The sequence below is a fragment of the Lonchura striata genome, chromosome 2 (genome assembly GCF_050655825.1).
Source record: "Lonchura striata isolate lonStrDom1 chromosome 2, ASM5065582v1, whole genome shotgun sequence".
NCBI lineage: Eukaryota > Metazoa > Chordata > Aves > Passeriformes > Estrildidae > Lonchura > Lonchura striata.
This window is the reverse complement of record NC_140704.1, coordinates 96830924-96836110: the sequence shown is the minus strand read 5'-3', so window position 1 is coordinate 96836110 and position 5187 is coordinate 96830924.

Here is a 5187-nt window from a genome sequence, read left to right as displayed (position 1 = left end):
TGAATTGCCTAATTGCTGCAAAGGATAACCCAGATATCGAGTCACTGTATGGTTTTCAAAAAGTAATCTGGTATTTTATCACTTACTATGTTTGGATGTGCTTTTATGAAAAAATTATTCTTATATCAAGATTTATAGTAGTGTCAATAGGGAAACAGACTTCTAATCACTATAGTTAATATTTCTGGTTTACCTGCAGATAATATTTGGAAAAGTATTGCTTTTTGTATTGACTTTTAAGCTTATGTGCAAACATAATAGCATAATTAAATATCAGAGAAGCTAATGTTTCTTGTAGGTTGCTGTAACAAGCCTGACCAGCAAGACAAATATATTTTGACTGAATTTGCTTTTGTATATACTAAATATATATATATACATATATATATATATATATATACACTCACACACATGTGCGCATACAAAAACATACAAACATAAAATCCAAAAAAAAGAATGTTTGCTTTTGTCTCCTTGTGTAAGACACAAGGTCCCTTGAGAAATTACTTTTATCTAAGGACAAATCCTGCCAGGTGCTGAGCACCAGCCAGACAAGGGCTTGCAGGAGCTTTTTTGTGAGTGTGCCCGTATCAAGGATTTTGAAGCAAATCAGCATAGTACAGTAAAATTGCTTTTTTGTTGAGCAAGGTTTATTTATTAAGTGGAATGTGAGTGGGAGGAAGCAGGTTGAGAGCCCCGTGTGAGATTTCACGTAGTCTGTGTCCTCCAGTCTTCCATAGATAGTCTTAGCTGTGATACTCTCCCAAATCCCATCATCTGTGCAATTGTCCTTCATGTCAACTTCAATACACTGATTCATCCTAGAGTACAACCTGTCACAGTGGTAAAAGAAAGAGTTAATGCAGAATAAATCTACGACTATTCTTAGAGCTCTCTCAGTGTGAACATGCCTTTGCCTAGGCAGAATTCAGGAATATATCAGGTGTTAAGGGAGAGTGCCTTGCTTTTATTTCAGACAACAGTGTCTCAAGAGTTTCTTCACTCAGCTAACCACAGTACTTTCTTTTTTTTTTTTTTTTTTTTTTTTTTTTTTTTTTTTGTGGTGTTAACCTGTGGGTTGAAAGAAATGCTCATGTACATATACAATGTAAATTAAAATTATTAAATTGAATAACATTTTTTTCAGAGGCCCCATGTGTGTTGAATAAGTATGCTTAATTCTGTTAAAATCTGATGTGAATTTTTTATCATTTATAAAACATTAAAAAATTGTCTACTTGAGTCTTAAAAGTGGAAAAATTGGTGAAGCATGCTTAAGAACACTGGCAATTTAATGGCTAGTCTTTTGATTAAAATAGCTTTTACATAAATATATGCCTGCAGTATCTGGTTATGCAATCTCAATTAGATATTGAGAGCTGGACCATGGTTGTCCCTGAGGTTGAACCACATGTAGACCAGAGCAGAGAGACTATTCACCCCTCACTGTATTTCTCCTCCACGACAAAAAGGGACTATAGCTGTTAATCCAGAGCTGATGAAGCTGCAGAGACAGGACTGGTTGGCTACAGGGCTCATAGCACCTATGTCTGGCCAGAAAGATGACAGAGCTCCCATCCCATATTCAGCCCCTTTGCTAATACGTAAATCCTGCTAAGGCATCGCTCCAGCAGGCACCTGCATCATTTTCTTCAAATGTGCATCCAGCTCCTTTCTTTACTGTGCCATTGCTTTGCAGGAGGGATCGCTTATCCCCTGCCAGCAAAACTGTTTGGCTACAAATGCATTTCCAACAAATGCCGTTTTGAGAGGCATCTGCCACTATTCCGGGCATTGCCGCGAGTGCCGATGGCTCCGGCACACCTCCACGAGGGCTGTTCTGCAGGAGCTGCTCGGCTGGAGGTGGCATCAAATGATGTGTGTGCTGGGCTGCAGGATTGGCAGCCCCTTCCTTGGAAATGTGACAAAACAAAAGGTTGTGCTAACTCTTCAAAATTATTTTCTGTGGGTTTTTTTCCTATGCCATATTTTTAAAATTTAAACTATGAATCTTAAGATTGTTAATAATAATAACAACGAGTTTTGCATATTAGCTCCCTCTTGAGCAATATATGCAGATCTTGAGATCAAGCCACACCAGGGTCTGAACTTTCACCCTACAAGACAAAGTTTATCCTTACTAAACTTACAAGTATCTCAGTTTGTAACTACTTTAAGGCCTCGTGTCCTCAGACATGAGAACAGGTCTATGTCCTGATCTAACCTGCACTTGTGTCTTTATGTGTGCCTTGTGTGCTCATACCCCTAAACCACAACAGCACCAGAGGCCTTGCTAAGGGATGTGATGCCCAAAGGCTGGGCTGAGTCAGGAATATATGAGTAGGTTCCTCTAGTAGCAACCACCCTTGGACAAGAGACTATCACAAAGGCACCCAAAAATGAGGAACTTTTACTAGAGGTGAGTCAATCTCTTTCTACAGCTTTCCTACTTTTACTTTTCACATTCATGTTCATTTGCCCAATATACAAAGCTAAAATTTCAGTTATGCTGTAGTGAGGAGGGAGAGAGAGGGGTTTAATTGTATAAAATTAAGCGTGGTTCTGGGAAAAATTGGCAACACCCTTTGAGGACACTGAAACATGTCTTTTGATTAATTATTTGTATTATAGCAACACCTAGAGGCTACAACAGAGATCAGGACCTCATTTTGCTACCTACGCTAATTAGCACCTTCAGTTCCCACCCAGGAGAAGCTCCAGTCCAAACAGATAAAATAAGAAGAAATAGGAGAATGCCAACCCAAGGCCATACAGCATCTCAGAGTTGGTAATAAAACCTTCTGTTTGCCGAGCTAGTGTCCAGTGAATGCTCTTATCTAGCTTTCCTTTTCTTTCCATTATGCTGCCACTGTATTAAATTATAAAATCATGATAAAAGCATTGACAAATTCTAAATAACCCAGGTATTCAAACTGACCTTTCTTACCCTGCTTATGAAGTCATCCATGAGACTATTCAAAATTGTGGTCAATCACATGATTTCTCAACCAAACTAGGTAGTATTTAGAAAACAAATACTTACCTGTCCTTTCTTAAATTAATGAAGCCAACCATTGGGAATATTGAAATATATGGATTAAATAATAATTACTAACGGACAAAAAGGATTAACTTTTAAAAATGCCAAACCATTGATGTATTAATTGAATAAATGGGATGCCAGTTAATCAAATACTTAGCAGCAGAGGACATCTTTGAGAATTGTATTCCAGACTTGCGCTTGTGAGTATTACCAATGCAGTGATTTGTCAAATAAAAGTAAAAGAAACTTGTTTACCAAATGGAAACACTTACAGCAAATTTTATTCTGTTTTCTTTTTAGCTTTAGTCACCTTTATGTTCATATTCATAATACAGAATGTTCTGGCTGCATTTGATTACAGAAGGAGTTTAAATACTTGAAATGGTTATATGGCTGTGAAAGTCAACTGAGGCAAAGATGCTGGCCTTACCCCACAAAACCAAAGATTTTCTTTATAAAGAAGCACAGGATTCCACTTTACACTGGTTTTGGTTGAGACAGAGTTAATTTTTGTCACAGTAGCTGGTGTGGGGCTGTGCTTTGGATTTGTGCTGGAAGCAGTGTTGGTAACAAAGAGATGTTTTCGTTACTGCTGAGCAGAGCTTACACAGAGCCAAGGCTCTTTTTGCTCCCCACCCTGCCAGCCATAAAAGCTGGGGGTACCCAAGAAGTTGGGAGGGGACACAGCTGAGACAGTGTCCCCAACTGACCCAAGGGAGTTTCCATACTGTACGCATCATGCTCAGCAATAAAAATGGGAAAGAAGAAGGCTGGTGGGGACATTCAGAGTGGTGGCATGTCTTCCCAAGTCCCAACCATGATAGAAGCCTGCTGTCCTGGCTGAACACCTGCATGCCCATGGGAAGGGATGAATGAATTCCTTGTTTTGCTTTGCTCGCATGTGCAGCTTTTGCTTTCTCTATTAACCTGTCTCTATTTCTGGGAGAAACCCAAGGGTTTTCTCCCTTTTGCTCTTCTGATTCTGTCTCCCAGCCTGCCAGTGGGGAGTGAGCAAGTGGCTGTGTGGGGCTGAGTTGCCTGCTGGGGTTAAACCACAGCACAGATATAAATGATGTTCTGTATATGGTAAGATCCTTATGTGTGTATAGTGAAACTACTCAAATAGTACAAGGTTCTGAAGTCATGCCAAAGAAAAAAACATGCGGGAAAAAGGTTTTTTTTTCACATTGTTTAATATTTTCATAGAATCATTGAAACATTTAGGTTGTAAAAGACCTCTGATATCGAGTCCAACAGTTAACCTAGCACTGCCAAGTCCATGAAAAAGCCATGTCCCTAGGTGCCACATCTACATGCCTTTTAAATAACCCAGAGGCAGTGTCTCTATCACTTGGATATCACTTGGAATGGACAGCCCATTCGAGTGCTTGACAATCCTTTCAGTGAAAAAATTTTTTCCTAATATCCAATCTATACTTTCCCTGGAACAACCTGAGTCCATTTCTTCTTGTCCTGTCACTTGTTACTTAGGAGAACAGAGTGATCCCTGCCTGGCTACACTCTCAGGCAGTTGTAGAGCGTGATAAGATCACCCCTGAGCATCCTTTTCTCCCCAAACAATCCCAGCTCCCTCAGCCACTGTTTGAAGCACTTCCCATCCAGCTCCATTGCCTTCCTCCAGACTCGTTACAGCACAATATCATTCTTGTTCTGAGGAACCCAAAAGTGAACTTGGGATTTGAGGTGCAGCCTTACCAGTTTCCAACACACAGGGATGATCTCTCCTCTGGTCCTGCTGGCCTCATATTCCTGACACAGGCCAGGAAGCCATTGAATTCCTTGGTCACCTGGGCACAGGATGGCTCTTGTTCAGCCACTGTCAATCAGCACTCCCAGGTCCTTTTCCACCAGCAGCTTTCCAGCCTCTCTGCCTACTGCCTGCAGCACTGCCTGGGGTTGTTGTGACCCAAGGGTAGGACCTGGCACTTGTTGAAGCTCATATAGTTGGTCTCAGCCCATCAATCCAGCCTGTCTAGATGCTCTGCAGAGCCTTTCTGTCAATATTCCCACCCAGTAGATTGATATTCTCACCCAACTTTGCAAGAGTCTGAAAATTTACTGAGGGTGCACCTGATCTCATCCATATCATTGATACAAAGATTAAACAGAACTGGTCCCAACAG